Source organism: Adiantum capillus-veneris, chromosome 30 (genome assembly GCF_014529385.1).
Source record: "Adiantum capillus-veneris isolate H3 chromosome 30, ASM1452938v2, whole genome shotgun sequence".
Lineage (NCBI taxonomy): Eukaryota > Viridiplantae > Streptophyta > Polypodiopsida > Polypodiales > Pteridaceae > Adiantum > Adiantum capillus-veneris.
This window is the reverse complement of record NC_140960.1, coordinates 28,233,490-28,246,246: the sequence shown is the minus strand read 5'-3', so window position 1 is coordinate 28,246,246 and position 12,757 is coordinate 28,233,490.

The following is a 12,757-nucleotide window of genomic DNA, read 5'->3' as shown; positions in this document are numbered from 1 at the left end:
CAACTCGTAGAGTTGGTAGAAAGCTGTAAAATGCATTCAAACTTGTGAGAAATGTTTTGCTCTTTTGTATGGATGGGGGGGTGAAGGCCCTTTCTTGATTGTTTACATTTCATAACTCTATAATGTATAAGGAAGAGTTATACCTTCTGCTCTTCCATTTATTAGTTTAATGTTTCATTCTAATGCATATAAAAAACTCAGTAGAACACAATTGAAATTAAGAAGCTATGTGTTGATGGTAGCATTCCCCCCCCCCCCCCCCCCCCCCCCCCCCCCCCCCCCCCCCCCCTTCCTCCCCCAATTTTTTTTAATTTACAACCAAGATATCCTTTGCCTACACTACTACATTTGGAGTGGCTCTCTATGCTTGACAAAGGCATGCGTTTGTTAACTATGACAAGGTTACTGTCAAAACAATTTTAATTAAATTTTATCGAGGTCCAAAACCATGACTAGATTGAGAATGTCAAAAAAGTAATCTCTCAGATCTTAAGATTGTGTGTGTATGAGGAAAATATCATTCAATTAAACAACTAAATTCATAATTGACTTAACTAAATGGGGCAATTAGGTATTTTTGATTAGATATGAGGCTTCATATATGTATCTAGGCAATATTGTTAGTATTACTCAATTCATTGATTGCAAGTGCCATACATTACTCAATTCTTGTGAGTCACCACGTAAGAATGCGTTCTTCACATTCATGTAAGACCCAACATTTTGTCATAGCCATTGCAACAATGCTATGGATAGTAGCCATTTCAGCTATGGGTTTGAATGCCTTCACATAAGTTTATGCATAATCTTTTGGTGCCAATCTAGCTTTAAGCATACACATTGTGCCATTTGCATTGTGTTTCATCTTGTAAACCCATTTGCAACCGATAAAATTATTTCTTTTTGGCAATGACACCAAATCCCATGTCTTATTAACATCAAGGGTAGCCATCTCCTCACCCATAACTTGATCCCACTTGGGATCTCCAAAGTCATCCTTAGAACAAGTAGGTTGTGCATCTTGCACAAAATTTACCAAATATGCTTAATGGTGAGGCACATAGTTTTCCACTACTTAACAAAAAAAGTGTAGAAAAAACAAATTGGAGAACCTTGTTTCCCTACATACCCTTCTACTTAAGAGCTATTGTGGTGGAAGAGTATACCAGGAACTTGAGGACTACCTCATTTGCCTCTTTGCTTTCCACAATGAACCCATTGATTATGCTTCGTAGGTATTGTATGTCAACTTTAGTTGCGTTTGCTTTGCATCAAGCCGACATCAATAACAAGTGCTTTACGTATATGACCTTTTACTGAAACCCAAAGGTGCTTAGCCAGCTTCAAAATCGAAGGCATTATTTTGTTGCATGCAATGAGCAGAGTTACACTAATCAACTATGGCATATCCATAGACCCTTATTAAATGTGGATGCGCATTTTGTGGGTGAAGGGTATTCTTATCCTAATGGTAAATGTTCTTTGGTTTTATTTCTACGATTGTTAAGGTGTTTGCCTTTTTCCTTGCAGACTTGCTAAAGAAACCAACTTTGAAGTTTCCACAATGGGTAGCCTTTGAGGACCAAGAAGCTATCAAGGCCCTCCTTATCCACCTACTTTATCGAGGACGGCTTAAAGAATATGTTAAAAGTGCCTCTCTATATCAATGGGCCCTACCCAACTTACTTGGAAGATAATTCGAGGTCTTTTTGCAAAACCCACAAAAGAATGCACCTCGGGTTCTCACAGTCCCAAATGAGGATGCTTTGATCAAGGAAAAGGACCCAACAAAGCTAAAGGGTGCAACCCTCGATTCCTCACAGAAAATTAGATGCTTAAGAGAGATAAGGAAAGCACAAAAGGCTCTTACACTTGCAGTGCCAAGGCTTCCTTTTCAAAGGTCCTGTAGGCAAATAGCAGAGCAATTTAAGATTGACATGAGATGGACAAGAGGTGCTTTGGCATGCATATAGGAAGCTGCTGAAGACTTTTTAATTGAGCTCTTCCAAGATGCATACATATGTGCAACCCACTCTCATAGGGTAACACTTATGGAAAAAGATATGATTATCTTGAGGAGAATAAGATACAGATTCCGCAAAATTCTTGAGCCAATAAAGGAGGCTCAAACTTCTATTGCAGAGCTTTTGGGAGTGAAAACTGAAAGAAAGGAAAGAGAAGAAACTTGCAAGGTGAAGTGAAGAGAAGTGAGAGATGGTACAGTAGAGAGAGAGGGAGGGAATGATCAACACGTTTTTGGGGGGACCCCTCAACCATGAAGATGTCATCCTAGGGGCACCATGGTTTGATCGTATGGCTAGTAATGTAAAGTTCCCTGAAAGAAGGTTGTACTTCAAGTACATGGAAAAGAACATGTATATAGATGGCTAATGAGTGTGGTCGTACCATACCCCTTGTAAATTCCCCTGCTTTTGACAAATAAATGAAAAGATTAGTTTCTACGTACATGATTTTTGTCAAACAATCCATGAAAGGTCCTAATGTTTTATCAAATGAAAATGGTAGGAATCAAGAAGAGTTGGACTTGTCTAATTTTCTAAATGGATTCCAAGATGTTTTTATCGATGATATCCCTATGGAATTACCTCCAAAACGAGGGGATGATGACCATCAAATTGAGGTCCTACCAGAAAACTCACCACCTAACAAGCCTCCTTATTGAGTTTTCCAAGCTCAACAAGACGAGATCATGAGGCAAGTACAAGAATTGGTAGAGAAAGGGATGGTGAGGCCTTTCTACGGGCTAATGTGGCTCATCCTAAGCCCCACGCGCCATATGAACCCAGTAATCATGCACATGGTAGAAAATCAAGCCGTTCCATGGCCTCTTCTGTCACAAAGTGACTTTTGGCAGTTTGATTGCGGCTTGATATTCCGCCATGTGCACGACGGTTGGGTTCAAACGTCCCGCCGGTGGGCAAGAAAACATCATGTTAGTACATAAATTGCTCGTGAAGCACATTGAACCTACAAGGTGCTTAGAACAAATGTTTCTACGCTCATGGGATCTGTTTATCTAGCAAGTAGCAAATACAACTCATGTGATGTCTATCCCGAGCCCCACAGGCCGTATGAACCCCGTTGTTGTGCATATGGAGGAAAATCGAGCGATTCCATGGCCCAATGTGCCATTTAGCAACATTTGGCAGTTGGATCGGGTCAAACTACCAAAAGTTGCTCCGTGGCATACAGGGCCACGGAACGGCTTGATATTCTTCCATGTGCACAATGATGGGGTTCATACGGCCGGTGAGACTCGAGATGGGCAAGAAAACATCATGTTGATACACAAATTTCTTGTGATGCACATTTAATCCGCAAGTTTCTCAGAACAAATGTTTCTACGCTCGTGTAATCTAGCTAGTAGAAAATACAACTCTTGTGGTGCCCATCCCGAGTCCCACTGGCTGTATGAACCCCGTGACCGTGCACATGGCAGAATATTGAGCCATTCTGTGGCCCCGTGTGCACGGAATGGCTCTATATTTTGCCATGTGCGTATGGCGACAAGGTTCATACGGCTGGTGGGGCTTGGGAGGGCAAGAAAACATCATGTTAGTACGTAAATTACTTGTGACACACATGTATTAAGACAAAACTTCACTCAGGCTGATAATTTTATTAATTTCAAAGATACATTCAGACGTGCAATGCACATGGCTAAGATAGCCTTTTTACAAGCTCATTGAAAGCAGCATGACCTAGGCTCCTTGAAGTTGGTTTTTCACCAAGACGTGATACAATATCTTCCTTGCTAGTTATTCCTTGCCCGAGGCAAAGGCCGCAATACTCTAAAAGGCTTCTAGCCCATTTCTCACCAAAACTATGGATTGTTTCCTCTCTGTTTACAAGAATACATTTGTGGGAATTTAGGGCTATATGAAACTCAACCAAAACACAGCCTAACACCCTACACTTGTAAATCTCCGTTGATGCATAGTCTCAAGGGGTTCACCATTCAATACACTCCTATATAACGTGCATTCGCGGGGTATTAAAAAACCCCTCAAATGAATAAAATGACCCTTTATTTTAGGATTTTTTCTCAAAATTTAATATTAAAACCCCTTATTTTAATGTATCTCTTTTGAATTGCCTAATTTTTTTGCATTTTAAAACCCCTCCTTTCGGACTCATGTTATACATTAATATGTTTACATAGTGCACACCCGGAGTGCACAGTCCATATACTCGTTGTGGATGACCTGGATCATCTCTTCATTGAAGCTTGGGAGATAACGACACATGGCGGCATCCTTTGAGTCACCCTTTGTGCGAGATCCACATGTTTGTTGGAAAAACTGATCCATCTCCAAAGAGGATTGCAAGCAAACAACGTCGAATTATGATTCTAAGAAACAACAAAGATAATTGAGAAGAATGAAGGAGGCTCAAACTTCTATTGCAGAGCTTTTGGGAGCGAAAAGTGAAAGAAAGGAAAGAGAAGAAACTTGCAAGGTGAAGTGAAGAGAAGTGAGAGATGGTATAGTAGAGAGAGAGTGAGGGAATGATAAACACGGACCCCCTCAACCATGAAGATGTCATCCTAGGGGCACCATGGTTTGATCGTATGGCTAGTAATGTAAAGTTCCCTGAAAGAAGGTTGTACATGGAAAAGAACATGTATATAGATGGCTAATGAGTGTGGTCGTACCATACCCCTTGTAAATTCCCCTGCTTTTGACAAATAAATGAAAAGCTTAGTTTCTACGTACATGATTTTTGTCAAACAATCCATGAAAGGTCCTAATGTTTTATCAAATGAAAATGGTAGGAATAAAAAAGAGTTGGACTTGTCTAATTTTCTAAATGGATTCCAAGATGTTTTTATCGATGATATCCCTATGGAATTACCTCCAAAACGAGGGGATGATGACCATCAAATTGAGGTCCTACCAGAAAACTCACCGCCTAACAAGCCTCCTTATTGAGTTTTCCAAGCTCAACAAGACGAGATCATGAGGCAAGTACAAGAATTGGTAGAGAAAGGGATGGTGAGGCCTTTCTACGGGCTAATGTGGCTCATCCTAAGCCCCACGCGCCATATGAACCCAATAATCATGCATATGGTAGAAAATCAAGCCATTCCATGGCCTCTTCTGTCACACAGAGTGACTTTTGGCAGTTTGATTGCGGCTTGATATTCCGCCATGTGCACGGCGGCGGGGTTCATACGTCCCGTGGGTGGGCAAGAAAACATCATGTTAGTACATAAATTGCTCGTGAAGCACATTGAATCTACAAGGTGCTTAGAACAAATGTTTCTATGCTCATGGGATCTGTTTATCTAGCAAGTAGCAAATACAACTCAGAACGGCTTGATATTCTTCCATGTGCACAATGATGGGGTTCATACGACCGGTGAGACTCGAGATGGGCAAGAAAACATCATGTTGATACACAAATTTCTTGTGATGCACATTGAATCCGCAAGTTTCTCAAAAAAAATGTTTCTACGCTCGTGTAATCTAGCTAATAGAAAATACAACTCTTAGGGTGCCCATCCCGAGTCCCACTGGCCGTATGAACCCTGTGACCGTGCACATGGCAGAATATTGAGCCATTCTATGGCCCCGAGTGCACGGAATGGCTCTATACTTTGCCATGTGCGTATGGCGACAAGGTTCATACGGCTGGTGGGGCTTGGGAGGGCAAGAAAACATCATGTTAGTATGTAAATTACTTGTGACACACATGTATTAAGACAAAACTTCACTCAGGCTGATAATTTTATTAATTTCAAAGATACATTCAGACCTGCAATGCACATGGCTAAGATAGCCTTTTTACAAGCTCATTGAAAGCAGCTTGACCTAGGATACAATATCTTCCTTGCTTGTTATTCCTTGCCCTGAGGCAAAGGCTGCAATACTCTAAAAGGCTTCTAGCCCATTTCTCACCAAAACTATGGATTTTTTCCTCCCTGTTTACAAGAATACATTTGTGGGCATTTAGGGCTATAGGAAACTCAACCAAAACAGAGCTTAGCACCCTACACTTGTAAATCTCCGTTGATGCATAGTCTCAAGGGGTTCACCATTCAATACCCTCCTATATAACGTGCATTTGCGGGGTATTCAAAAACCCCACAAATGAATACAATGACCCCTTATTTTAGGATTTTTTCCCAAAATTAAATATTAAAACCCCTTATTTTAATGTATCTCTTTTGAATTGCCTATTTTTTTTGCATTTTAAAACCCCTCCTTTCGGACTCACGTTATACATTAATATGTTTACATAGTGCACCCCCCGAGTGCATAGTCCATATACTCGTTGTGGATGACTTGGATCATCTCTTCATTGAAGCTTCGGAGATAATGACACATGGCGGCATCCTTTGAGTCACCCTCTGTGCGAGATCCACATGTTTGTTGGGCAAACTGATCCTCCAAAGAGGATTGCAAGCAAACAACGTGGAATTATGATTCTAAGAAACAACAAAGATAATTGAGAAAAATGAAGTACTTACTAGTGTCGCATCATCTTGCCCACAAAGGTTCTTGTTGTTTATGTCGATTGTGCCAAGATCAGTGCTCTCTGAGTACGTGAGACATTTGTGGGGAGCGAAGCTACTCTTGGGAAAACTCTCGTAGAAATATTTCTCCTCATCAATGGTTTGTAGAGTTTCTGCCACGAGGGAATCCATGGAATTATGTCCCTCTAGCAAGGCTATCGTGTTGATGAGGGGAGCAGAGGAGTAGTCCACTTGGAACTCGGTCTTCTTACTGGGGTTCTCTGTATCAAAAACCCTAGCATATATTGTAAGAACAGAGATGGCTTGTCCTGATGCATTTCAAGGGAGTGGATAATGTTGTCAAGGAAGAGAAGTTCTTGATCGTCCACTATAATTGGATGCAGGGTGCACAAGAGCAGCTCTGGGATCTCATCTTTGACCTTGGGGGGTTCACTATATGGTAAACTACCATATCACGTGCGTTCAAGACATGTTTGTAAAACCCCTTATCTGTGATTTTTTTTAAAGAATATAATGTACCCTTTTTTAAAAATATGTAAGCTTTTTTCAAATTTTAGAAAAATAGTATCCGTTTGTATATATTTTTTTGTAAGTTTTGAGAACTTTAAATACCCTTCTGTTGAACTCACGTGATAGGTTACACTTTTCTTAGGTGACCTTCTTGAGTCTTTGACATCCTCCCCTTCTAGGTCTTGGTCAACTTCTTCCAAAGGAGGCTTTCCTTGAAGCCATAGGAGGGCCAACAAAGCCTCTTCTTGGCTAGAGATCTTCTCCTCTTTGGGCTCTGCCTCCTTTATAAGCATCCTCAAAGACGGCTTGTTACAGTCACTTGCTTTGGCTTTTCCCTTGCTTTTTTCAATTGCCTCCATCACCATCACAACGACCTTCATGTCCCACCTCATAAATCACGTGCCAATGTTCCCCATGCCCAGGTATATGAGGTTGTCCTCCTCTTCCTCGGGGATAGTGTTCCTTGGTGAGCCCTTTGATCACCCTATCCAATCTGAAGCGAAAACTATTGTCTTCTTTGAAGGTGTGCTTGAGGAGATCAACTGCCATCCGCAAACCTTCTTCATCTTCAAAATTGATGGAGTACTTTTCTATATGTGTCTCCATGTAGGATGTAAGTGCTTCAAATGCATGAGTATGCAGTTTGATGGTAGCCTCTATGTTGATGGATACTTGGAACATGGTGCTAAGATTCTCCATCATGTGTGTGCAAGGAGTTGGTCAATGAGGTCTTGATTAACAGAGCAACCATTCTTACTGGCGGAGTGCAAGGGACAATGGCACGTGCTTGGGGATGGATAGAGCAACGAAGTAGTGGAGAAGATGAGAGAAGCTCAAAAACAAGAAAGTGACTTAAAAATGGGCCTTGCAAGTCACTTACAAAGAAGACAATTAAAAATAGGACAATTTTATAAAACTTAAAAATTTATCGATGATTAAAATTTAAACGTTCTCTTCTGCAGAAAGCCCGGGCTATAATGCATAGTATTGCCACCCAAACACCACAGTTTGAAACACCATAACTTCACCACCCACCATGACTCTACTCCAGCCATCAATATTTAGAATAAAAAATAGCCCCAAATATTTTAATTTTGAAGATTTTGCAATTACCATGTCCATTTACAAAAAAGGAAAGCCTACACTCCAAGTTTGACCCCCAAAAATTAGGGGCCTATAAACCCAACATTTTTATCCACATGGCTTTCTCCTGTTGCTCCACTACTTAAAGAGCCCAAGAAGACCCCAAACAAGTCCTAATGGAGGAAGAGAAAGAGGACGTTGTACAGGTCATGGAGGAGGTCGATGAAGACACAACCACCAAGCAAATAGTAATATAACAATCAAAGATAGAATACAGGTTGTGGTTGAGAAAAATTCAGAGGAAGAGGGAGTCCAAGAGGTCGTGGAAATGTGCAATGTAACAATAAAGGTAATGGAAATGTAGTATGCTAGGGTTGTGGAAGACATGGCCACTTTGAACTTGACCGTCTTGACATGAGGTAGGAAAATAATTATGCAATTACTAGTAAGAATGCAGATGAGCTTGAGAGGACATTTTTGTTACAACGCATGCTAACTACTATGTCTGCAAATGTGGGAAAAATACATACATAGTAAGATATTACATCTAAAAAATCTTTAGCTCTAGGATCAAAATTTATATAGCTGTATTAGGAAGAGGATGGGGTCTAGGAGGGCCTCTTTATTTGCCATGAGATTATGGAGGTGATTGACATTTGGACGAATAGATACATGCCATGTGTGCAAGAACGGTGGGTGTGTAAGAGAGTTTAAGAGTGGTCAAAGGATGCACTTTTCCCCCCAAAAAGAGGGAGGACAAATTTATGATTTTTGACCTTCCATAACTCCTACATATGATCTCTGATCCGAGCGGAGATTATAGATCTAAAATCTGCACACAAAGCTCTTTCCATAGATATGTTACATGATATACTTTTTCCCGCTAGATTTAAAATTTCATTTTGGGGGGAAAATTTGAATTCAAATAAAATTCAAAAGTTTTCCTTTGATTGCTTTCTTAATACTAAAGGTTGGACTCCCTTAAATTGCCAAATAAAGAGGCCCTCCTAAACTCCATTCTCTTCCTAATGCATGTACATTGTTCTCGGAAAAAATAAACTACAATGTATCAATTTTGTTTTCTCTATAGTACGTTGGTGCAGCCAAAGTTGGTTCGAGCTGGGAAGTGTGCAATGCTAAGCAAAGGCTGTAGATAGGTGCATTGCAGAAGGCTAGGGCAGGTACCAAGGTCCTGTGCAACCAGGAAAATGTATGCTTAATGTGGATTTTTAGGAAAAAAAGCTCAAAGGTGGCTCAATTGGGATAGCAAATGAAGTTTCCCAAAGTGCCACGTTAGTGCTCTGGAATGTAGTGTTTAATGTGCTCTAGAAGCCGGTCTAGACGGCTCATCAAACGGAGCCCCGATGCTCAATATATTGCAGTTCAAAATTGGAAGGTTTAGCAGATCCTCGACGGATAGGATAGCTAGGGACAAATGGCCCAGGCAAATGTCAGTAGATAGATGTGTAGAGCTCAAATTATGGAGCATGCTTGTCTTTTTGGATTGCGGATCAGAGCTCGGGATAGCAAGTTATGATCAATTGAAGTTTTTTTGGGGGCAAGTTATGGGCCAAGTCGACCGCATGGAAAATCGGGTCATTCGCCATTTTTTAGGCCTTGAAACGATTCCACCAGATAGAGCAGATCATGTGGAGTCAACAGAGCTTGACGGCTCATGATTCTGAGCCCCGAGCACCGAGCTACGACCTGGGGAAGCCAAGAGCAGTTGAGAGTGAAGTGGTCAGATGATTTTTAAAGTTTTGGTTGCCTCGAATCGCAGGCCCGGGAAAGTTGGAGTGCACTGAGCATGAGGAAGTTTAAAGTTGGGAACCAGATCCATCGGTTGGGCTTTACGGCTCCAAAATCCGGTCACTGGGTGGGATATTACAACAATTTGGAGGTAAGGCAGTTCAAAGAGGTTTTTTAATGACTTTCGGAAGCTTGGCCAAGGGCGAGTGCTCACAGCTGCAACGTGGCATGGTTTAGTCCCACATGCTCAACGCAGGCCCAACTGCAAGGTGTATGAGAGCAAGGACTGGTGCCCCTTGTTAGCATCACTTGAGTGAAGTGCTCCCGTGGAGCTCAACAATGGGGGACAAGGGTGTGGCGCTGTGTTGACGTGGCGCACGGCGGCGCTGCCGTCTAGGCGGCGGTTTTGAAGGCTGTAGGCGACGGCGCCCGGCAACGTTAGGTGGCGCGCTGATAGTGGCGGTGGCTCGACGCAATAATGACATGGCGTGCCCGCCAGGGGATGGTTCCTGCGCCCAAAATGGGGCACCTCTTTTTTATGTAAAAGGCTGAGCACCCACCCCCCACTAGCAATATCGCTAGTGGTAGGGTAAGGATTAGTCCCACGACAGAAAGAGAAAGAATGGGGGGCAGTTCCAGTGGGCATAGTAGGAGGCAAGTTCCATAGGGTTCAAGGGAGAGAAAGAAAGCGAGAGAGAGTGAGAGAGAGAGAAAGAAGGAGAGTGGCCGACCAGAGGAGCCGAGCCCGAACCGGGGGAGGTGTCCAATGAAATGAGGGAGAGAGAGAGAGAGAGTTCAAGGGCCACCCAAGGGGGGCCGCCATGTGAGCAAGGAGCAGTCAGAGGAGATGGCCGGGTAGTGAAAAGGGCTACCCAAAGGTCAGGACCATGAGAAGAGAAAAGGAGAAGACTAGGAAAGGAGGATCAAGCAAGAAGTGGGTCAAATGGGTCAAAGGGCAAATGAGAGCAAAGACAAGCCGACCAAAGGGGCAGATAGAGTGCAAATGGGTCAAAATCCCAAGGGACAAATTGAAAGGTAAAAAGGGTAAGGTTAAGAAGGAAAAAAGTAGAAAATAATGAAAAATGCCAAAGGGCACTAGCAACATCGCTAGTGCACCCCCTTCTCAAGAGCACAAGCTCAAGGAGAGCAAAAGAGAGCAGAGGAAAATGAAGCGGTTCGCTCCTGCCAGATGGACCAATTAGGAGGCAATTTCCAAAGGTATGAAGCTCTGGAAGGCGAGCCGAGGCAAGCATGGCCGGCTCTATGGTTGAGGTTTCTTAACGACTTTTGCAAGGAGGCATCCCCAATCGAGATGGATACGAAGCTGAAGGCGCTTAAACAAGATGTAAGCGAAGAGTTCAATCTGTATTTAGGTCATTTTGATGAGTGTTGGGCAGAATTAGCGACAGCCATGCAATTGGCTAATGGAGATTACTTTAAGTTGGACAAATTCATGGCGTGTCTGCACCCTAAGGTGAGAGAAAAGGTCGATTTTGAAAGCCCAAAATACTACAATGGTGCGGTAGCAATTTCACGGTCAAAGAGAAGAAAGATAAAGAAGAAGATAGAGCAAGGTGTGTCGGGCTACAAGACGATGGCCCCCCTTCAACAACAGAGTCCGAGGGAGGCTATGCACGAAGAAAATAATGGAAACCGAGGTGTAGCTATTGTTTGGGTATGCACGGTGCAGGATTTGTCCAAGAAAATGCAGGAGTTACAACTAAGCGTGATGGATAGAGGACAATCAAGAGAAGCAAGGGGCAGGGCAAGGCCGCTACCAGGTAGGTGCTACAATTGTAGAAAAGAGGGGCATTATGCGCCTGATTGTCCTCAGCCACCAAGAGAGAGAGGACATTTACCCGCTGTTTGGTAGAGGTCCAGGTCAAGGGAAATTCAATGGTCCAAGAGAGCAAGCAGTGGAGAATCCTGTGCAACCAGCTCTGCCAAATGGAGGTGAAGTCCCTAGGGTGAATATCATCGGGGTGGATAAGAAGGATATCGAAGTTTTGGCCAACAAGAGGGCAAGAGCTAAGAGGGAGACAAAAACAAATCATGAAAACAGAGCTCGCAAAGAAAAGGAGAAAGTGTACGAAGGCAAAAAATAGTGTGAGCCTAGCAAAAGAAGGAGACGCCGCAAAATCAAGCAAGCGGATTTCCAATTAGGACGTGGCTATCTCCAGTACAACCTACACCAGGCTGCCAAGAACTAAGGGGAATGTGAAAGAGGTACAAAACATGGCTATGAGGGTAGGTAGCCCCACTGATGTCCTATCACTGGTGGATGCTATTATGGAGACGAGGACACAGGTACAAGCCTACATAGACGGTGGAGCGGAGGTTTGTGTCATGACATAAGCGGCCATGAAAGAGACGGGCGTTAAGGCGATAGCCAAGCCGAATGTGCACATGAGGATGACCAACCATACTAAAGCTAGTGAGAGCGGATTTTTTGAGATGGGGCTCAACTCAAGGCTCCCACCAGACAACCACTCTGTGAGACCCTACACACGCATATTTCTTAGGGGCACCACCCTCTTTTATGGAGAAAGAAGGAAACCAAAACAAACCATATACAACACACACACACACACACACACACACACACACACACACACACACACACACACACACACACACACACTCACACCTTCCTTATGTGCTTCAACCCAAAATGCCCTTCAACCATTCAACACACACTCCTTAAGCAATCCCTTTGAACACTGCACAAACTTACATGCAAAGATTGACCTTCACCATATTAGTGCTCATATACTTCTAAGAAAAGCAAGCACAAAACCTCAAAACTCAAAACACCATAATGCACAAATACTTGACAACTCCTTTCCTTTCCCAAAAGAAGAGACTACTTACACACATAAGGCGGCATGCATAGAGAGCTCTTCTCCATCTATGCAG